The sequence below is a fragment of the Scyliorhinus torazame genome, chromosome 8 (genome assembly GCF_047496885.1).
Source record: "Scyliorhinus torazame isolate Kashiwa2021f chromosome 8, sScyTor2.1, whole genome shotgun sequence".
Lineage (NCBI taxonomy): Eukaryota > Metazoa > Chordata > Chondrichthyes > Carcharhiniformes > Scyliorhinidae > Scyliorhinus > Scyliorhinus torazame.
This window is the reverse complement of record NC_092714.1, coordinates 58775073-58798888: the sequence shown is the minus strand read 5'-3', so window position 1 is coordinate 58798888 and position 23816 is coordinate 58775073. Positions and strand designations below refer to the sequence as shown.

Genomic DNA, 23816 nt, shown 5'->3' with positions numbered 1-23816 from the left:
CCACGAAGACTCCAACATGAGTTTGTGAGTCAAACTTAACTTTACTTACACTGATATTTACATAGCACCAGTAGTTTGCTACTGATCTTCTCTCTAGCTGGTAACAAACTGGCCAGCTCTATTTATACAACAAAAAAGGCTAGCGATTGCCCTGCCCCCTTATTGTGGGAGCACATGTTCCCCATTCTCCATGTGGTTGCTGGTTGTGTCTCCTGCATGCTTCTGCTTTCAGCTTGCAAGCTTTATTTCTATTTTCTGTTAGCTGCCCCTTCTGCTTCTTTGACCTGGAGGGAGACAAGGCAAGGGGAAGTATTGGCTGGCCTGCTACCAGACTGAATAAGGGAGATGGGTGCATTCTCAGTGCCAGAGGAAGAAGGAGAGGAGGGGTGATTGGATATTACTGCAGTTACTTAGACGCTGGGTGTCTGCTTGCTGTTGCCCCTTCTGCTTCTTTGACCTGGACTGAGGCAGGGAGAGGTATTAGCTGGCCTATAACCGGACTGAAGAAGGGATAGGGTCTACTGCCCCTCCTGCTTCTTTGACCTGGAGTGAGGCAATGGGAGGTATCGGCTGGCCTACTATTGGACTGAAGAACAGAGAGGGGTGCTTTGTCGCCCGTTCTGCTATGCTCTGTGGGTTGGTGTGGCTTCATGTAATAATTGTTCCTGCCTTGAGAGTCTGCCAGAGGGAGCTGCCAGAGGGGGTGAGAGAGAAGGAGTGACTCAAGCCCTACTGTGATTTCCTGGAGGCTGTGTTTCTACTTGCTGCTTCCCCTTCTGCTTTTTTGACCTGGAGTCAGGGGAGGATTGGCTGGCCTACTACCGGACTGAAGATGGTCGAGGGGTCTGCACTAGCAGCTTGCTGGTACTTTTGACTGTTTGTTGACTATTGACTGTTCACTGTTTCATGTTTAGAAGTGTTTGTTTGATTGCTACTAGCCCTTTTGCTTCTGTGGCCTGTACCAAGGACTGTGTGGCATCAGGTGAAATTACCAGATGTCGGTGTTGAAGGAGAGGAAGGGTCTCGGCTCGATTCTACCGAGCAACTTGAAGGCCGTCTTGGGATGCCATTGTGGACTACTGGTGGCTTTATTGTGCTGGTGACTGTTTACTGTTTCCACTTTGGAAGCTGTGTAAATTGTTGCTGCCCTTTGTTTTGCACTGTTGCCTGTTTATATTTGATGTTCAGAAATTGTATGCTTGCTGTTGTACTGTTACTGTTTACTGTTTAATGCCTGGAAGCCGTGTGCCTGTCTGCTGCAGCCCCTTTTACTTCTGTGGCCTGGAATACCTGGAACCACCACCAGTGCTGGAGAGTGGTGCTGCTCTCTCCCTCTTTTGCCATGCTCTATGTCTGTGTGATTTTTCTGGTGTATTGTTAGGCTGATGACTTCCCACTGATGCGGGTCTACTGCTGTAGCTGTAGGAGGTGGGGAGTGGGGAGAGCTTTTTTACTGTTGACTGATTAACGCTTGCTGTCTGTAACTCATGTGTTTGCCAGACACAACTCCTTTTATCTGAGGCCTGGATCCCATAAGGGGGTGCTCTCTTGCTCTTCCGCTGTGCCCTGCAGCTGGGTGCTGTGGGAGGGGTTGAGAGTGGTGGGTGGATTTAGATGCTGTTATCTTCAGGTACTGTTAACTGTCTGCTGTTGCTGTTTGGTGACCGTGTGCTCGTCAGCTGCAGCCCCTTTTATCTGTGGCCTGGATCCCAGAGAGGGGTGTTCTCTCGTTCATCTGCTGTGCTCTGCGTCAGTGTGACTATCCGCTGTATCTTCACGTCAGCTCCAAGTGGCTTTCCACTGAGTCTGTTGCTGGGAGCTGTGGGAGAGGGAGAGAGCGGCGGGTTGATTTAGATGCCGGTGACTTCATTTGCTTGTTTACAGATCAGTTCTAAAACATAGCAAGAATACAAACTTAAGCGCTTGTCATTAAATAAAATTAGGTAAAATATCAGTGTGATAGTTGATCAAACATCGAAAGAAACATTAGAACCTAGGGCAGCAATAACAAAAGCAAATAGAGTATTAATTTGTCCGAATGGATTGATAGAAAGCAAGGGAAGTGAAATGGTGCAGTATTCAAATAAAGCACGGTGAGAGAATTATGTTACTAAGTGCTCAGAGTCTGCACATTCTCCCTGTGTCTGCGTGGGTTTCCTCCGAGTGCTCCGATATCCTCCCACAGTCCAAAGATGTGCAGGTTAGGTGGATTGGCCATGATAAATTGCCCTTAGTGTTCAAAATTGCCCTTAGTGTTGGGTGGAGCTACTGGGTTATGGGGATAGGGTGGAGATGTGGGCTTGGGTAGGGTGCTCTTTCAAAGAGCCGGTGCAGACTCGATGGGCTGAATGGCTGTAAATTCTATGATTCTATGATTCTATGACTCAGATCAGTTGCTCACCTGGATTTGGGTGCATAATTAGATAAAGCCTGACTTAGAGAATAAACAGAGAACGTGCAGAGTGGGGCAAACTGGAACAGGGGAGACGAGGAGGGGGACAAGGATTCTCAGCAGGAGGGTGTATTCAGCCAGAGCGTTCAGTGAATAATTCTACTTCCTGAACATTAATGAGGAACTCAGTGTGACACTCAGGTAAGGATGTCCTGACTAAAGTCTGCCACCTGCTGCATTCACACTCCAACCTCAAAGCAGGGCAAGGACTGCAATGTTCCTGACTATGCTGGGTAACCATGGTCATAAGTGACTTGCTCCTTCCAGACTGAAGCTATTGATGTTTGCAACAACTCTGCTGTCCACAGTTGAGTAAGGGATGTCGCCAAAGCTCTCAAAGACTAATTTTCATTTTCTTGCCAATCGGGCAGTAAAGTTGCAGCTTTTTTAGGACTTTCGGCATCCCCATAGTGCAGGGCGTCATTGTCTGCACACAAATCATGGGCTGAATTTAATGGAGACAACAGGGGTCTCACTTGCCAGCTGGAGAACAAGTGAGAGCCTGCACTGCCTCTTTCAGGCATTTATCTGGACAGGGGCTGGCCTCCCTGTGAATTAAGGACCCTGGGGGCAGGTCCCACCTGCAGAATGCTGCCAGCCGATCGGAGAGCAGCACTGCCACTGGGGAGGTGGTGGCTGCTGCTGGTATTATACCCTCCTGAGGCTTCATTGCTGCATTGCACGTTGCAGATGAATAATGATGGGAGGAGGGTCACAGGGTGGAGGGTTTCGGGAGAGGGGTGGGGGTTCAGCAGCAGAGGCAGGGGGGGGTGGTTCTGCAACTTCCCATTGCTGACCCCTCAATCAGACATTGAGTGCCTTTGAATGTCAAATTTGCCACAGGGGAGAACATTAAAATCCGCCCAATGCAACAGGCCCTACACCCACTGCTGGATTTTTATTCTGTTATGGGGCATGGGAGTTGCCGACTGGGCCAACATTTATTGCTCATCTCTAATTGCCCTTGAGGGGGCATTGCTGTGGATCAATCAACATCCTGGGGGGTCACCATTGATCAGAAACTGAACTGGACTAGCCATATTAATACTGTGGCTACCAGAGCAGGTCAAAGGCTAGGGATTCTATGGTGCATAACTCACCTCCTGACCCCCCCAAAGCCTGTCCACCATCTACAAGGCACAAGCCAGGAGTGCACTGGAATACTCTCCACTTGTCTGGACGAGTGCAGCTCCAACAACACTCAAGTTGTTCGTCACCATCCAGGACAAAGCAGCCCATTTAATTGCTCCCCCTTCCACAAACATTCAATCCCTCCACCACCGATGAGCAGTGGCAGCCTGTGTACCTTCTACAAGATACACTGCAGAAACTCACCAAGGTTCCTTCGGCAGCACCTTCCAAACCCACGACCACTACCATCCAGAAGACCAGCAGATACCTGGGAACCCCACCACCTGGAGGTTCCCCTCCAAGTCACTCACCACCCCAACTTGGAAATGTATCACCGTTCCTTCACTATCGCTCGGTCAAAAATCCTGGAACTCCCTCCCTAATAGCACTGTAGGTGTACCTACACCTCAGGGACTGCTGAGGTTCGAGAAGGCAACTCACCACCACCTTCCGAATGGCAACTAGGGATGGGCAATAAATGCTGGCCTGACCAGGGGTGCCCACATTCTGTAAGTGAATTAAAAAGAAAATCTGGAGTCACATAGTCCAGATCGGGTAAGGATGGCAGATTTCCTTCCCTAAAGTGGATTAGTGAACCAGATGGGTTTTTACAACAAATTTCACTATTGCCATGCTAGGGTTCAAACCCGGGTCCCCAGAGCGTTGTCCTGGGCATAGGATTACTAGTCCAGTGACAATACCACTTAGGCCACCAACTCCCCTGGTGTGTGACTAAAGGTAGTGAATCATGCAGGGTAATGTCTGATATCCTGGCAGCAGTGATAATACTTACATTTGGTATCAGTCTGCATTCCCAGCTGTACTCGAGACACCACGGGTCTTTATCGCATGATGAAAGCTATCTGCTTGACCACATAGATGCTTTGTGCACAACCCAGGCATACATCAGTTGAAATGAAAGCCATGCTGTCTGCCACAGGAAATGTGAAGAGCAGACAATTGCTAGTCTAAAATATCTTGTCCCCTACATGGACATGTTTAGAGGAACTCTGCAGTACTTGGCAGAGCAAGTGACAAGATCCGCAGTGGCTTGTTACATGTTGCACAAATTCACCATCATGCGAGCACAACCCTCGCCACCACCTAGAGCAGTTCAGGAACAGGAGGGAGAGAAGGAGGAGGAGGTGCAAGAAGAAGAGAGGTGACAACCTAGATAGCCCATTTCTCACCAGGCTGCTCGTGAGGAACGTATTTCAGTGCAAAACAAGTAACTACAGCCCTGATTCCCCACTCACCAACATTCCACACCTTCCCTTCTGTTGTCCCTGACCATCACCGTGTGGTTTGTGTCATGAGACTGTTGCTTTAAGAAATGTTTGGCTGCTCATATTACTGCAGTGATGTCAGCTTTTTACTTTCGTTTTTGTGCAGTTTGCAGGGTGTGTTTTAGTTTTGTTTTCAGAGCTGGATAGCTGCAGTCACAGCCAGAAGGTGTATGAATCCCTCTGTAATCTTAAGACTGTAAATCGATCCTGGTGATTTAAAACTAAGAACAGTAATGACTAACCTAATGTGCTTCTGTTGAAAGGTTTTTCTTCTGTCTTCTGGATGTTGTTTGGGAAGTTATTAAGCATTACTTAGTGTTGTATTCTTTGGGGGGTGTATTTGAATTAATGGTTGCTAAGATGTTCACTGTATGTTTTAAAAAGGTTAACTTGAGTTCATAGAATAAACATTGTTTTGCTTTAAAAAATACTTTTCCATTTCTGCTGTACCACACCTGTAGAGTGGACCGTGTGCTCCCCATACCACAATCTATTAAAAGTTGTGGGTCAGGTGAACTCCATGATACGCTTTGGGGTTCTCTAAACACTGGCCCATAACATTTGGCCACAATACAAAAATAAAAGCCACCACAAAATAAGCATTTTTCCTTATTGCTTACACTATCTCTTCTTAATATTCTTCTTAATCTTTATTATTGCCACAAGTGAACACTACAATGAAGTTACTGTGAAAAGCCTCTAGTTGCCATATTCCAGCGCCTGTTCGGGTACACTGAGGGAGAAATCAGAATGTCCAAATTACCTAACAAGCACGTCTTTCAGGACTTGTGGGAGGAAACTGGAGCACCCGGAGGAAACCCACGCAGACATAGGGAGAACATGCAGACTCCACACAGACAGTGACCCAAGCCGAAAATCGAACCCGGGTCCCTGACGCTGTGAAGTAACAGTGCTAACCACTGTGCTACTGTGCCACCCTCAGCATGGATGGCAGTGGTCTGGGCTGATGGGCACCATCAAGGGCACAGGTGGAGTGGCAGCAGTGGGACAATGAAGGTTGTCATCTTGAGAGAAGGCTGTTGATTTGTCCTCCAGCAACTCTCCCAGGGCAGTGCCTTAACATTCCTAGTAATCTGATTACTGGACTGTTGATTTTTCCGCTGCAGTCCATTGTCGGCTGTCCCTTGGTTCGAGGATGTCATCGGGGTTGTGAGTTTCTGCCATGGGTCTTCATGCGCCTGTAGAGGCTGATACATGACCAGCAGATCTTTGGACACAGGAACATCCCACAAGGTAGGGGGATTAGCAGTGTAAGATTTTCTTCCTTTTCTTTCCTTCACTGCTGTCACTCTGCCTCATCATTAAGAAGTTGTGGCTTAAAGTGTGATGCACATGAATGGACATGTTGTCGCCATTTTGAATGATTTGTATCAAGCTCCTCTCAGTTATTAATGTCAATACTGCTACACTTCAAGGAGAGCTTCAGAGTGACTTTGAACAGTTTTCTTGTCCTCCCTTGGAACATTGGCTGCCTGAGAGTTGAGAAAATAGGGCCTAGTAAGGGAGACCACTTTCGGCCACTCAGATACAGTGTCCCACAGATTCTCATGGAATCATACAGTACCTACAGTGCAGAAGGAGGCCATTCTGCCCATCGAGTCTACACCAACCCTCCGAAAGAGCATCCCACCCAGGCCCTCGCCCCCGCCCTATCCCAGTAACCCACCTCACCTTTGGACACTGAGGGGCAATTTGGCATGGCCAATCCACCTAACCAACACTTCCTTGAACTGCGAGAGGAAACCTACACATACACAGTGCAGACTGCACACAGACAGTCACCCAAGGTCAGAATCAAACCCGGATCCCTAGCACAGAGAGGCAACCACTGTGTCATCGTGCTAGCCAGGAAGCTTTGACTGAATGCTTGTGGGGTTTTCTTCAAGAAGGACACCTAGCTTTTGTTTAACGAACTTTCCATTGAATCTGAAGGATGCGGTGGAGGGATTGCTGATGGAATTTCCCTGGCACTCGTGTGTCATTGATACACAGTCCATGCCTCACTGAAGTACAGCAGTGGGGTGATGACACTGCTTTTTGTACACTAGGAATTTTCTTGACTCGTGGAGATCTTTGTTGTCAAACACTCACTGCCGTATTTTGTGGAAGGCTGAGCTGACACTGCTGATCCAGTGTTGGGTCTCCTCATCAATGGTGGCCTTCTAAGAGAGGTGCTTCCCAAGGTATGAGGAATGCTCAACATATTGCTGAGTGTCTCCTTCAACATATCTGGGAAGTGGAATATTTGGCTGAACAGGTTGCAGTTGATACAAGTTATGTCTTAGCAACATTCAAGAACAGGTTGAGTTTCTTGCGTGCACAATTGAAGAGATTGAAATTGGCTTGAAAATCTGGTGGAGCGAGGACAATGACACGGCAGTTATCCTCAAACTGTAGATCATGTATATCTATGGTGGTCAGTTTATTTTGGCGCAGAGATGACTGAAATTAAAGAGCTTCCCATCTAGGTGGGGAGGCAGTGGCGTAGGGGTGTTGTCACTAGATTAGTAATCCAGGGACCCAGCGCAAAATAGGAGGATCCAGGTTCAAATCTAGTGAAATTTGAATTGAATAAAAATCTGGATGACCATGAAACTATTGTCGTTTGTCATGAAAAACCATCTGGTTCACTAATGCTCCTTTAGGGAAGGAAGGAAATCTGCCATCCTCACCTGGTCTGGCCTACATGTGACTCCAATGTGGTCAACTCTCAAATGTCCTCTGAAGTGGAGGGTAGTTAGGGCTATCAATGCTGGCCCAGACAGCGACACGCACATCCCATGAATGAATTTTTTAAAAATTAACACCGACATCAGAGGGCATTTGATACTTGATGAGGTAAATAGCCACTGTCAGGTAGTTTGAAAATAGTATGGGGGCTATTACACAGCCTTGCTTGACCCTGGTCCAGATCGTAAAAGTGTTTGGTTCAGATCTCTCACTCAAGACAGTTGTGGAGCAATTGCATTGCGATCTGAGCTTCAATGGCAACACGTTTCACTTGCATGACGTCAGCCTGAATCTCCACTCAGATCCTGGTGGAAGCTGCTTGTGCTGTAATGGAAGCTGATGATCCCTCATCAGACACTGTATGGTTACGTCACAAATGTGTTGATGGCCATCACTTCCATGCTTGAAAGGATGAGCTCCAAGTTCTTCTTAAAATGCTGTGCCAAGTTAGTAGCAGACTGCTCCGTGCTCCTCGTCATTAACCACAGGAGTTTCTGACAGGCTTTACAATGCACCAAGCATTTCTTTCCCTCACTATCTCTGTAAACTCCTGCAGATCTCGGAGATCTCTGTGTTCCTCTAATTCGGGCCTCTTGAGCATTCCTGATTTTAATTGATTTGACCATGTCTTCATCTGTGTAGGCCCAAGGCCCTTAGATCTCACTGCCTCTCCGCCTCTCTTTCCATCTTTAAAGGTGCACTTTAAATCCACATTCTTTTTAATTAAGGGGCAATTTATTGTGACCAATCCACCTACCATGCACATCTTTGGGTTGTGGGGGTGAAACCCACACAGACATGGGGAGAATGTGCAAACTCCACACGGACAGTGACCCAGGGCCGAGATTTGAACCCCGGTCCTCAGAGCCGCAGTCCCAGTTAAATCCACATTTTTGACCAAGCTTTTGTTCATCTGCTCTAGTATCCCCTTATATGCTTCAATGTCAAATGTTTTTTCACACTCTTGCAAAGTGCCTGGGATGCTATGCTAAAGGTGCTTTATGAATTCTGGTTGTTGTTGTTATTGTAGGTGAGTAAAGGCAGTGTGGCAATTCTAGCAGTGTCTGAGGGTTATTGTTGAATTGGCAGGATTTGGCATTTGTAAATGTATTCACTAACCTTGACCACTCGTGGAAATTCATTGAGCGTCTTGCAGCATTGCGTTCAGGTCCTCGGGGCTGGACTTGTAGCACTGACCTCTGCAGCTATCTGGTCACAGTGCCTTCTGAGCATGACTGGAGGGCCTCCTGTGGATGCAGGACATCTTTCCTCCTTTGCCCCTCCTCCTTCATGGACTTCTGTGCAAAGTCGGAAAACATTCAGTCTTCTCACTCCTATGTTGAGTTATTCTCCTGTCGCTCCAAGGCAGATTCAGCTCACAAAGGAGCCCTAGCACCTGTTCAGCCACATTACACCTCCCCTTTAAAAATTGCAGAGAAGCTTTAAGTAGAGCAGGCTAGCTTCAACTGTCGCTAGCCACTCATGATCTTGGTCCCTTGCTCAAGCCTCCAGCTAATTAACAACGTGAATAGGGCTGGCCCATTGCTGCAAGTGTGAAAAACATCAGGAAGGACACATTGCAGTCAACGTGGGTTAATTGTACATCCCAATCCTGGTTTTGGGATGATCAAATTTAGTTCCCATTAAATCTTAGGAAGTTGTTTGTATCACCGTTGGGACTTTTAAAAAACTTGATACTAGTGTTAGCACTGCTGGTGGCAACAAAACTATAGGTAAAAATTTACCTGGCCAGTTTATGCAAGCAGTGAACATCCAAACTAAGAGACCTGTGAATTGGTCCTGGGGTCTCATCAGCTTATTTTGGGTAAACTACCAGTTTTGGTCGCACCGGCAGTTCAGTTAAGGGAAGCCATCAATGTCAGGCCACCTGCCTCATTGTCAGTGGCCCACAAGTAAGTTCTGGGGTGGGTTTGGCTACAGAGGTGGGTGAGAGAGCGTGTAATGTGTGTGGAGTCACAGCAGCTCTTCCGCTGCTCCTGGCCATATAGGAAGATGTGGTCCCCCAGAGGCCACTGAGGAATCTGGGATGGGTAGGCCACCTGCCCTATCCAGCACTGACTTTTTTGGAGACCTTTTAGGCCAGTATTTAACATATTCAGAGGTTCCGATGCTGATTTTAGGTATCTCCCCCAGGACACATCAAAAATGGGCCTCACAACTTTAGCATTAAGATCAACAGCCTTGTAGATTGGAAACAAGCTACCCCACTGCTAAATTGCTGTGCTTTTTTAAAAACACCTAGCTATTTCTAACCTTATTACTACTGAACTATTATTCTGAGCTATTACTATTCTCTGGATCTACAGAGGCAGAGCACTCCTGGATACAAATAACTCTTTGATAAACTGCAGTCAGGTCCACCATGGAGTTCCCCTTGATCAAAGTGTGAACATCAAATATAGGTTTCCAATACAAAATCTGTTATTGGATGGTAGCATTAGTATACACAGTGCACTCTTACAGAGAAAACCCCGTTCTCAGCTTCCTTTTTCCAATGTGTGGGAGAGTAGCTCTCTGCTATTCATTGCGATACCACAACTTTATTCACTGTTACTAAAAGAAATTAAAGCTCTCAGCGGTAACTGTTTAAAGGCTGGCAATGTAAAAGATCCCAATATCTTGATGTGAAATCTTCGGGGTAAAGCGTAAAACTGGAGAAGGTGAAGAGTCTAAAATAATGGAAGTTGAATTCTGTAAAGATATTTCTTAGTCGGCAGTGAAAAAAGTTAAAGAAAACAGCTTTGTGGTTTTTCAGTCTGTCAGAAGTTGGTTTTGCTCACAGGTAAATACAGTAAATGTAGTGCGTTAACCCTGATCAGACTTTCAAAAGGACGTATTTATGCCAGAATTGTGCTTATTGTACTTGAGGCTTTTTTTTCCAAATGTGGTTATAAAATGCACCTCTGATTTATCCCCATGGTTAAATACTCTTTGAAAGTTATCATTGGGTATTTGCTGCTGAGAAATGCTACATATCAAAATTATGTAGTCATTGATTGATGCTGTAACATAAAAATTTGGTGATCAATACATATCCGAGGAAGAAGAGAGGGTATGTCATTTGATCACAATTAAATAATCAAAAAATGAAGCAAGGAGCAGTCACTTGATTCAAAGGATGAATATCCATTTTTTTGCTTGTGGTGAAAATGGCTGAAGGCTATATAGATTATAGAGTGCCAAACTGAAACTATTTATTTCTTTGCGAACTAGACCCAGGGAGTATAAACTTAAAACAGCTCAGTTATTGAAGACTAAGTGAGAGTTTGAATTAATTTCTGACTGACTGTTTTTTTTTAGAACTGACACATGGAGAGTTTTAACTCTTTGAGAACCTTACAGAGATTTTTTTAAATGAGAATTGCAAATAGGGAGAGTCAAAGGTTGAGGCTATTCATTTTTAGGGGCTACATGCAATGAATCAAAAGCCATTGGTATCAACCATGAATACCATATACGGCTGGATTCTGGAGTGTTTGAAATCAAGGCTATTGAACTCTGAGAAGTGTGGATGGTGGAAGTAGTACGAAGAGGATGTTTATATAAATATAAAGAGTGATCAGAAGCAGAAGTGAGCAGAAGTTGAATCCTGTAGTAGCTTAAAAATCAAAAACACTTAATTGTATTTACTAAGTTTTTGGAGATGGTGCATGGATTACAATGTGCAGAAAACAATTGTGATAGATACATTAAAGAGTTCTGTCAGATGCATGTACTAAGAGCTGAGAAATACATTCAATATTGATCTGACAGTATTAAAGCTGGAGATTGACTGATTTGAAGGCTGCACGCGAGAGGTTAGGCTTCTCTAAAGTAGTAACCTAATGCAAAAAGAGCTAGATCCTGTTTGCAGTGTTAGGATTTAATTTTTTTTTTTAACAAACAATTTTATGGAGGTATATTTTTGGCATTGTAAACCATTACAGATAACAGAAATGTGCAAACATCAATATAAAACCAATACTTCAATCAAACCATACTGCACATGCCCGCTCCTCTCCCCTAGACACAACCCGCCTATTTATCCCTCCTACTCTACTCTAATCTTCCCCCCCCCCCCCCCCCCCCGGCCCCCCTGCGAAGAAGTCGATGAATGGTTGCCACCTTCGGGAGAACCCCAGTACAGATTCCCTCAAAGCGAACTTAATTTTTTCCATACCCAGAAAACTTGACATGTCCGAAAGCTGCTGCTGACATGTTCGGTCTTCGGGGGTTTTGCGTCCCTCCATGCCAGCAGTATTCGCCGTCGGGCTATTAGGGAAGCAAAGGCCAGAACATCTGCCTCTTTCTCCCCCTGGACTCCTGGGTCTTCCGAAACCCTGAAAATTGCCACCTCTGGACTCATCACCACCCTTGTTTTCAGCACCCGGGACATGACCCCCGCAAATCCCTCCCAGTACCTCCTAAGCTTAGGACATGCCCAAAACATGTGAACATGGTTCGCTGGTCCTCCCGCGCATCTAGCGCACTTGTCCTCTACCTCAAATAATTTGCTCATCCGAGCTCCCGTCATGTGGGCCCGGTGAACAACTTTAAATTGAATCAGGCCGAGCCTGGCACATGTTGCGGTTGAGTTTACCCTACTCAGGGCTTCCGCCCACAGCCCGTCCTCCATCTCCTGGCCAAGCTCCTCCTCACATTTGAGTTTCAGTTCCTCCGTCTGGGACTCTTCCCCCTTCATGAGCACCTTGTAGATATCCGAGACTCTACCCTCTCCTCCTTCTCCTCTAGAGACTATTCTGTCCTGGATCCCTATTGGCGGGAGGCGTGTGAAGGATGGGACCTGTCTGCGTACAAAGTCCCGCATCAGTAAGTACCTAAAGTCATTTCCCCTTACCAGCCCAAATTTCTCCTCCAAGCCCCTCAAACTCGCAAAGCTCCCCTCCAGGAACATATCGACAACCCTCCCCACCCCCACCCACCGCCATGTTCGAAACCCTCTATCCATGTTCCCGGGGGCGAATCGATGGTTATCACATATTGGAGCCCAGACAGACGCACCCACCCCCCCCACATGCCTCCTCCCCTTGTCCCATATCCGCAGGGCCGCCCCCACTACTGGGCTGGTGGAGTACCTGGCCGGCGACAGTGGTAGGGGAGCCGTGACCAGGACTGCCAAACTGGTGCCCCTGCACAAAGCCGCCTCCACTCGCTCCCAGATAGACCCCGTACCCACCATCCACTTCCTTATCATGGCTATGTTAGCCGCCCAGTAGTAGTTGATCAGACTCGGCAATGCCAGTCCCCCCTCGCTGCAGCTCCTTTCAAGCATCGCCTTCTTCACCCGCGGGGATATTCCCGCCCAGACAAAGCTCATGATGATGTTGCCAGTCCTTTTGATGAAGGACCGTGGGATAAAGATCGGGAGGCACTGGAAGATGAACAGAAATCTAGGGAGGATTGTCATCTTTACAGTCTGCACCCTCCCTGCCAGTGACAGCGGGAGTGCATCCCATCTCCGAAACTCCCTCTTCATTTGTTCCACCACCCGAGTCAAATTTAACTTATGCAACCTGCCCCAGTCTCGTGCCACCTGTATCCCCAAGTACCGGAAACCTTCCTCCACGAGCCTAAATGGCAGCTCCTTCAGTCTATTCTCCTGGCCCCGTGCCTGCACCACAAACATCTCACTCTTGGCCATATTTAATTTGTACCCTGAAAACCGGCCAAACGTCCTCAATGTTTCCAGTATATTTTCCATCCCGGCCAGTGGGTCCGACATGTACAGGAGCAGGCCATCCGCATAGAGAGAGAGACTCTAGGTACCACCCCCCCACTAGTCATTCCCTTCCACCCCTTTGCAGCTCTCAACGCCATCGCCAACGGCTCTATGGCCAGCGCGAACAGCAACGGGGAGAGTGGGCACCGCTGTCTGGTCCCGCGATGTAGTCTGAAATAATCTTCATTATCCTGTTCGTCCTAACGCTAGCTTTTGGGGCCTGGTACAATAGTCTGACCCAATTAACCAGTCCCTCCCCGAACCCAAACCGTCCATAGCCCCACTCCACCCGGTCGAAGGCCTTCTCAGCGTCCATTGCCACCACTACCTCCACCTCCTTGCCCATCGGGGGCATCATGATCACATTAAGCAATCTTCTCAAGTTAGCTGTCAGCTGCCTGCCTTTCACAAACCCTGTCTGATCGTCCCCAATCACGTCCGGTACGCAGTCCTCAATTCTAATCGCCAGGAACTTGGCCAGGAGCTTGGCATCCACATTGATCAGGGAGATTGGCCTGCATGACCCGCAGGATTCCGGGTCCTTATCCCGCTTTAGTATCAGCGACATATGGTGGCCTGCGACATCGTCGGTGGCAGGGTCCCTCTGTCCTTTGCCTCATTAAAAACCCTCGTCAGGACCGGCCTCACTATCTCCGAGAACTTCTTGTAAAACTCTACTGGGTGTCCATCCGGTCCCGGGGCTTTCCCTGACTGCATGGCCTTTAGGCCCCCCCAATACCTCCTCCGCTCTAATCGGGGCCTCCAGCCCGTCCACTAGTCCTCTGCCTACTTTTGGGAAGGTTAGTCCATCCAGGAACCTTTTCATCTCCTCCGGCTCTTCCGGGGGTTCTGAAGTGTAAAGCTTACTATAGAAGTCCCGAAATACCTTATTCAGTCCTGCCGGGTCCTCCACTCCGCTCCCCTCCCCATCAACCACTCTACTTATTTCCCTGGCCGCCTCCCTCTTCCTGAGTTGCTGCGCTAGCAATCTGCTGGCCTTCTCCCCATGCTCATACACCACTCCCCTATCCTTCCTAAGTTGTTCCACGGCCCTAGTCGTGGATAGCACCCCCAGTTCCGCCTGCAATCTCCGTCTCTCCCTGAGTAGGTCCTCCCCCGGGGACCCCGCATGCTCCTCGTCTATCCGGTGAATTTCCCTAACCAATCTGTCCATTTCTGCTCTGTCCGCCCTGACCCTGTGAGCCCGAATTGAGATCAGCTCCCCCCTCACTACTGCCTTCAGCGCCTCCCACAGGGTCGCCGCTGAAACCTCCCCCGTATCGTTCACCTGCAAGTAATTTTGCATGCACTTCTGAAATCTCTCACATATCCCCTCCTCTGACAACAGTCCTACGTCTAACCTCCATTGCGGGCGTTGGTAATTCCCCTCCCCCCGACCTGCAGGTCCACCCAGTGCGGGGCATGGTCCGAGATAGTGATTGCCGAGTATTCCGTATTCTTTACCTCCCCTACACAGTCCCTGCTCACGATAAAAAAATCAATCCTAGAATATACTTTATGAACATGCGAGTAAAACGAGTAGCCCCTTCCCGTCGGCTGTCTGGCTCTCCATGGGTCCACAGCCCCCATTTGCTCCATGAACCCTTTCAGCTCCCTTGCCATTGCTGGGAGTCTGCCTGTTCTGGGACATGACCGGTCCAGCCCCGGGTCAAGGACCGTATTAAAGTCCCCCCCCCCCATTATCAACTTACGTGAGTCTAGGTCCGGGATCTTCCCCAGCACTCTTTTGATAAAGTCAACGTCGTCCCAGTTCGGCGCATATATGTTCACCAGCACAACTCTTCTCCCCTCCAGCTTGCCCCTTACCGTAAGGAATCTGCCCCCGCCGTCTGCGACTACGCCCTCCGCCTCAAATTGAACCCGCTTATTGATCATAATTGTTACCCCCCTGGACTTGGAATCCAAGTCCGAGTGGAAGACCTGGCTGATCCAGCCCTTCCTTAGTCTAGTCTGGTCAGACACTTTCAGATGTGTCTCCTGCAACATAATTACGTCCGCCTTTAGAGCCCGCAAATGCACGAACACACGTACCCTTTTAACGCCCATTTAGTCCCCTGACATTCCAGGTGATCAGCCTGGTTGGGGGGCACAACCCCCCAGCCCGCCGGTCAGCCATAACCTTTCTTGGGCCCGGCCCCGAACCATGCGCCGCACCATTCCTGACTCGCCTCTTGGCTGCCTCCACCCACGACCTCCTTTCCATTACCTACTTCAGATCCCCTCCACGTCAGCAAAATAACTCCCCCCGCTCCCCACCCCCAGCAACATCCCCCGATAACCCCACCCCTGCCATCACTGGCTGTATTCTCCCCCCCCACCTGACTCCCTTGACTACCCAATCTGCTAGCCCGGTGACTCATCGCTCCGGCGCCCCCTTGTCTCAATCCCATTGTTTCCCCGACCTCATCTCCCCACTCCCCAGCACACCTTCCCCCACTCCGACCCACTGGAGCAGTCTCACGAAGATGGGAAAGATCAAACAAGATGTAAACATCAAAAAACAACACGAGGCTGCTCCAGGTACAATCCAGTTCCAGCTGTGTACACAGAAAAGTGTTAACCCACGTCCCTTTCTGAGCACCAAAAAATATATATATATATAACACCGCAATAACCCAGTACCCGTACATCCCCCATCCAAAACAAACATAAAAACCATAGACATAAATGAAACAAAAGTCCCCAACCAACATCTTTAATCCCCATTGCTGACTGGCCACCCTTTTGTTACCATACAGGCTCCAGCACACTCAGAGAGCCCAACAAAAGGAACCCGCCACAACAGAAGAAAAAAAAGGAGAGAAAAAAAAAACAACAGAAAAAAGGAAAAAGACCAGTCGAGAGGGGGGATATGGGGGTGGGGGGGGGGAGCCCCCACATCCCCACACAGGCAAAAACTGCCCACAAAATATACACCACAAGGTGCCTTTAAAGCAGTAAACAGTCGACCAGCAGTCCAGGCACAGTAGGCATCACTTCAAACATGAATTCCCAGACCCTAGCTTGCGTCCGTGGGTCCCTTTTTCGGGACCAGCCCCTGATCCCTCCCGAAGTCCATCGCTTCTTCGGGCTCGGAGAAGTAGTGGTGTTGGCCCTGATGCGTAACCCAAAGACGGGCCGGGAAGAGCAAACCAAACTTCACGTGCTTTTTGAACAACACCTCCTTAACTTGTTTAAAGGCTGCTCGCCGCCTGGCCACCTCCTGGATTAGGTCCTGGTAAATGCGAAGAACTCTGTTATTCCACGTGCTGCTCTTAGCGCTCTTTGCCCACTGCAGCACCCGCTCCTTCTCCACAGACCTGTGGAACCTAACCACCATCGGACGGGGGGACCCCCCGGACGCACCTGACTTGCCTGTACTCTGTGTGCCCCCTCAAGCTCCGGCGGTCGCGGACAGGCTTCAGCCCCCATCAGCTGCATCAACAGGTCAGCCACAAACGCTGTGGCATCAGCTCCCTCAGCCCCCTCCGGGAGGCCGATGATCCTCAGATTTTGTCTACAGGCTCTATTTTCCAGCTCCTCCACTCTGTCCAGCAGTCTTCTCTGTCTCTCCTTCAACCCGTCGACCTCTAGCGCAGCAATCGTCTGCGCATCCGCCTGCTCCTCCACCGCCTCCCCCAGCTCCTTAACTTTTTCATCCTGGGCATTCAGTCTCTGGTTCAGCTGATCCACTGCCTTCTGAAGTGGGTCCAAGTTATCCCGCTTCAACGATTCAAAACTGCTCTTTATCACCTGCAGCATGTTTTCCAGCGCCTGCTGGATCGCCGGGTCCGAGGTCCGCAGGTCCGCCATCTTTGCTCCTGGGTCAGCTTCCCCTGCACCTTGCCTTTGTCCCTTCCTCTCCCGTTTGCGCTGCTTTCTGCTCTCCCGCAGTTCCATGCAGCTCTGCTCGCTCCTTAGCCCCCCGTGGCCATCCTTTCAGCGCTCCACAGTCCTGCAAAACCGGGGAACCAGGTCCTCAAATCCTGCCGGAGTGAGAGCCCCCGAATGTACAGCTCACTCACTCATTGCCGCCACCGGAAGTCCCGGGATTTACATTTATCTAACATGGTTATCCAACAACATTTCATTGGAAAGAAATACAGCTTTTGAAATCTAGTCATATTCACCATATGATAACTGCCAAAAATTGAACACTATACATTTTAATGCTGTAGTTTACAAAATTAAAATATATGGAAGTGGATAAAATCCATGGAATTCCTACAGTGCAGAAGGAAGCATTCGGACCAGCGCATCTGCACTAACCCTCTGAAAGAGCACTCTACCTAGGACCAATCCTTCCCCACCCTATCCCCATAACCCCATTATTCCACCTCATCTTTGGATTGTAATAGCTTGACTGCCTTCAGTGACTAGACATTGTTATATTGTTTTTTGTTAAGTTTCAGTGTATGGATGAGACTAAAACCTATTTAATGTAATTATTTGACTTTTTAAATGTTTTAAGATTTTAACAGATAGTAATTGTTAAAGATACCTTTCAGTGTTTTGCGTTATGATAGAAGTTCCTGACTGGTTAACTACCTGGTTATGTAATTCCAAGGAAAGTTATAAATGATCAGAAGCCAATCAGAACCATCAGACATAAGAGCAGAATTAGGCCACTCGGCCCATCGAGTCTGCTCCGCCATTCAATCATGGCTGATATTTTTCTCATCCCCATTCTCCTGTGTTTTCCCCATAACCCCTGATTCCCTTTTTAATCAAGAACCTATCTATCTCTGTCTTAAAGACACTCAGTCATTTGGCCTCCACAGCCTTCTGCAGCAAAGAGTTCCACAGATTCATCACCCTCTGGCTGAAGAAATTCCTCCTCATCTCTGTTTTGAAGGATCATCCCTTTAGTCTGAGAATTAGCCTGGTTCTAATTTTTCCTCCAAGTGGAAACATCCTCTCCACGGCCACTCTACCCAAGCCTCGCAGTATGATGTAAGTTTCAGTAAGATCCCCCCTCATCCTTTTAAACTCCAACAAGTACAGACCCAAGAGTCCTCAAACGTTCCTCATACTACAATCTACTATTCAGAGATTCCACATGCTGTCGATCATGTCACTTGTGGGAAATGGCTGTTTCTAACACTGAAAAGTATATAAAGTAAATCAGGGAACATTTTGTCATAGAATGATATATATAATGAACATGAAAAGTGTGCATCATTGGTAAGTTTACTGAAATATTGTATGATAAAATCTTACTATCATCTTCAAAAAGTTCTGATCAGGAGGGGCAAATGATTTTAAAGTATCTACAATACAAGTATCTTTTTCTTTTCATATTAATTTGAGATATCTTTGTTATCCCTGCATTTTTCACCCTGTTCTATGTACTTTACAAAGGAAATTATTTTGATTTCAAATTGTCCTAAATATGAATGAATGAATAGGATTAGCGCAACTTTTAATTGACAAAATATGACGATTACAAAACTGACAACTTAACATCAATTATAGTGCCAATCAATTCCAAGTTTACAGAATTAAAAATGGAAACCATTCATCAGCAATTCTGACCTCGATATTTTATCATCTGATAAGCTAATCAGCCTGTCACATGTTTGATTTGTGACTATTCTTATGGCATTAATCTATGGTTTAAAGTGGTGTAATAAAGGTATTCCTTATACTCATAAAATACATCTCTTCACTGCTAAGATTTTATTAAAATGGCATGTTAAAATAACACTCTAAAATTGGAAAAGAGAAATGACTACTGAATGCCTTTGTATCTTTGTATCTTCCTGTTGTTTCCAGTAACTTTCCTGAATGAGCCAGTTTCTGAACATTTTTACAACAAAATGTGGATATTGTTTTGTGTGGCCTATTCTTACTGACTACAAGTGGCCAAACTCTTCAGTACAAGATGGAAGCATTCTTGCCAGAATCTAAAAGTTAAAAGAGGAACAGTTTTCAAATCGACTGTTGTTAACAATTGAATTCAAATGTTGAAACACGTCCATCATCATCACTCTTTGGTCAAACTTTATGATTCTCGCGCGCTACAGCGTCCTTACCTTTTCAGCAACATTATTTAATCTTTTGAAAAAAAAATTATGATCCAAAGGCGACGATTTCCTCTTGCACAATAGGTGGTTTGATCACTGATAATAAACACCGAGACCCAGAAACCCTTAACATGTATTCAAAACGTGTTTCCAAATTTAGTTAGTAGCACATTGCAGAACGTATTTGTGATAAGACAGCAGATATAGCTGACTATTTCAAGGTAGCTGTCTTTAAAAAAATGTTTTCCTTGTTTGCGAGCTGCAAAAACAAAACCTATATCTGATTGCCACACCGCTCAGTAACTTCACAGTGGAATCTGGATAAGCACGTAAGTAATTTGTCAGTTAAGCTTCCTATGCAGTGCCTAAAAAACTGGTTAAAGAACAGATCAGTCCGTCTGACATTTTCTTGATTTAACTGACTCTAAGGCAACCCCTTCGAAAACTGCCGGAGTTTTGGTGCATAATTGCATTATTTTGTGCCAAGGAAAGATTTTGATGGCTTAAAAAGAAATGTCTTATTTTGAATCATAACGGTTCATGAGAGAAATTAAATTCAGCTTCCATCTGCATCTTAAGAAATATGTAATATTTGTAAAAGCAGCTCAAAGTAATTTATTTTTAAAGGGCGAAAATAATCTTTCACAAAAAGATATTGTTAAGCAAAAACATATTAATCAACAGGCTGAGTGAATACAAAATATTCAGTACAAATAAAGATGCAATAAATAGACTCCAGTATCGTATTGGACTTGCACATAGGAGGAATGCTAAATCTAACTGGTTAATTAGAGAAGTGGGGATTTAGGAGTGATTTTTGCCTATTAGCAATCTGCAAAATATGGGTATAGAGTTTATAATTTACAGAATAAATAATTTTCTGTTTTCGCACCAACTGTACTGCATTGAACTTTCATCAGTATATTTGCTCTAAACCCCTGTTGGCCAGCAGAATTTAATTCCTGCCGACTGAACAGAAACCTTTTTTAAAATGGGGTGGAACAATGTAACCGATATGCAATTCTTAAACAAATGTTTGGGGGATTATATGCAAAGTTGTGCTGGTTTGGGCCTTGTATATGAATGAGTGGGTGCAGTTCTTGTACAGATACTGATAGCAAATCATTTGAGGACCACAGACATCTGTAAAGCATTGCCACCATTACACTATAACGTCTTACAGTGCTATCTCCCTTTCTGCAGTGCGTCACAAAACATTAAAATAATCGTATTTCCTTCAACACATTGCTCTATGTAGAGTGATGTCACAGTAAACCATTTGAAGAATACACCATTGACTCCTTTTAGTCTAACCTTTTTAGCCACAAGCAAATAGACAAACCTGTTCGTTCAACCTCCAAAGGGAAAATAGTAATAATTTTTTTTTTAAATTGTGAATTATTAAGATTTTTGTCTTTTTATAAATCAGGTTATCTCATTTTTTCCCCTAACATTCCATTTAAAAACATCCCCAGGCCATACAACAATCTGGGGTTAGGGTGGAGATGTGGGCTTAAATAGGGTTCTCTTTCAAGGGCCGGTGTAGGCTCAATGGGTCGAATGGCCTCCTTCTGCACTGTAAATTCTATAATTCTATAACTGTGGTCAGGAGAAGAGGTGGGCAGTCTGCTCCCACCTAACAACGCTGTACCTGAAATGGTCTTGAAAGAAAAATGAGCAGCAACCAGATGACAATTTGATTCTCTCTCCCCCTTCGAAAATGCGCATCTGTATACAGCATTGCCGAGTTGACAGTTTAACATAATAGCACAAACCGACACCTAGGCAGCTTTCTGTCCCACTTGTTGGAGCTTCAGTGGAATCTTGCAAAGTAGTCCTGGTGAGGCAAATGCTGCTGCAATCTTCAGAGGCCTAAGAAATATTTGAACTTTAACATCCACAGTTTTAGCAAGGAAATGTTTTAACAAGTGATGCATCATGACGTATGTAATTAGCATTTTAATATAATCAAACTATTTCTCACCACGTGAGAGAGATAATTGGAAGTAGTTTCACAGAAATCTTTAAAAAGCAGCTTTGGGGATAAGAAGTCACCAAAACTTATTAAGAAACCAGTGACTCAAACACTCCTGTCATAACCACAAAGAGTTAGTGGCTAACATTAGTTTTTGAATCTCCCTGAAAGTCGCTAATATAACACTTGTGTATTTTATCCCTTTCCCTACTCACCAGTAGGCTGTGGTACAATTCCTCACAAGTAGTCATTATTCATGGGTGATTCAGAAGTACTATGCTGAATGATTGAGGAAGACATGAGTAGCCCTAAATCAACCAACTAAGTTCAGGAAGAATGGAAGTGATTTTCTGTTGTTGTTATTTGCTTTCATGCATGTTTAAGAAATTATACTTGCCGACAAGCATCCAATGCACAATTTGTTCCACAAGACATCAGGGTATATAATGGAAGGATCATACTTACAAATACAAAACTTATCAAATTCAGTCATAAGTATTCCGGGTGGAATTTTACCAGATAATGGCAAAGTGCCAGGTTCTGACTGATGTGTTTCTCCCTAAAACATAGCCAAGTTTTCACTCCAGATCTTCTGACATTTTGTCAAAATCAAAGCAGGGGTGGCATGTTTTGTGCCATAACTCAGGCCTGGCTACAGAGAGGTCAGGGCGCCATTTTTAAAGGGTTCTCCACTCACAAAGTTCAGTTAAAGGGCCCCCCCACACACATTGGGAACCCCAACAGACAAGGGAACACCCCCAACCCTCCAACACAGAGGGACAACTTTTCCCTCACCACTCAATGGGCAGGTCACTCTCCACACAATACCCAGGCATTAGGGTGACCCAACCCCCTTCCCCCATCACTGCCAGCATCAGGGCAACACCCTCCCATTCTCAGAGAACACCCACTCCTTACCGCTATGCAGGCACAGCCCCTCACCCCTCCACCATCGCCCTCCCCCACATAATGGGACCCACCCTAATAGGGTTCCCAAGAAGAACCGTCCAGTGGAACAGCCCCCTGGCCGTGCCAACCCACCACCTGGGTCCTATAGTCACCTCCGCGTCTCTAGAGTGGCCCTCATGACTGGTTTCCGTTTTTGGAAACCAGTAGTGATTCCTGCCGACATTACGTCATGCGGTTAGAGGAGGGGGAGATCTAACGACCCCGAAAGCAACGGTGTTAAGCCATTTATGAATATTAAAATTAATTCAAATTCAGCGTGTCACCGGCGGTAACGATCTCAAAGTGCAATTGAGCCGCCGCAAATCCTGTTATGACCCTCTTGTGACCCTCTTGTGAGAGTTAGCCGCCATAATGGGATTTGCGCCTGCAGTGAATCGGCCCAGAAAATCGCAGCCTCTGTTATTTCTCTAACTATTGTAGCAATGAGTTTCTGCTTTGGGCACAATTGGTGATTGTACGGTCAAATTGTATGGTGCTTGTTTTGAGAAAAGTGTTTTTATTATCTCAATTTTCTGATGAAATGTATTCACATGCACTGAATTTAAAATCTTCCAGTGCAATTGGGCAGTGTTTTGGAATGTCATTTTGCTTTAAGAAAATGTTGTTTTTGAAGATATTCTTTGAAGAGTGCTAACCCGGTTCAGTTTCATTAATACCACTGAAAAAGAAGCTAGTCACAGAAAGTAAGAGTGTCCCGTCCACCACTTGTGAGTGACCAATTTTTTAAAACTGGAAATTACTTTAAAACACTTTACTATTTTTTAGGTGGCCAGTAAATAGTTTCTTAGTAAACTACAAATATTCAAAAGCTTTAAAATGGTACCTTTGCATCAAAGGAAGTTTAATTTTTAGAGCTTCCTTAAAGACCCACAATTATTAGAGACTCACAATGGTTTTAATTCCATCTGTGGGTACGGTCAGTTTTGTAGGCAATCCTCAAGTACGATATGTCAAGACCCGTGCAAAATGTGGCAGGAACTCACCTTGCACTGAATGCAATATGCACTTAGAATTATTTGATCTTTGCCTGGTTTCACCGATTCGGAACAAAGTTTGCTGAGAAACCAATGCAACTGAACTGGTGATTATCAGCAGGGGGTTTCCTTACCCATGTCTGACCTGTTACCATGACGCCTCGTGGGCTTGAGGAGCCCCAGGGCCCCACCGTTTCCAGTATCTAGATCAATTCACTTTTCGGCAGTGGTTTGATGCAGCTGAGCTGCTCATTAATTAATTTCTGGTACCACATGTAGGTCTGACAAGGCAAAGTTCGCAGATTTCCTTCCCTAGAAGATATTAGTTAACTAGGTGGGTTTTCGCAACAATCCTGTGGTTTCAAGGTCCCCATTACAAATGCGAGCTTCTCAATTTTAGATTTATTAATGAATTTAATTTAAATTCTGTGAACTGCCATGATGGGATTTGAGCTCACAGGCACGATCCATCGGCCTCATCATCCCCAACTCCAGATGCGGCAGGGCCAGTA

The 23816-nt window shown here is 46.1% G+C and overlaps 1 protein-coding gene across 2 annotated transcripts in view; it reads left to right on the top strand.

Moving 5' to 3' along the window:
• Positions 1–23816, top strand: part of cd247 (CD247 molecule) — a 195375-nt gene that overhangs the window by 26780 nt on the left and 144779 nt on the right. The window contains exon 1 of one of the 2 annotated variants that reach the window (XM_072513684.1): positions 19610–19715. The exons of the other annotated variant lie outside the window; for it this stretch is intronic. The gene's annotated coding sequence lies outside the window, so the exon portion shown is untranslated. Of the gene's footprint in view, positions 1–19609; positions 19716–23816 lie in introns of those variants that run through there. 2 annotated transcript variants of the gene reach the window in all.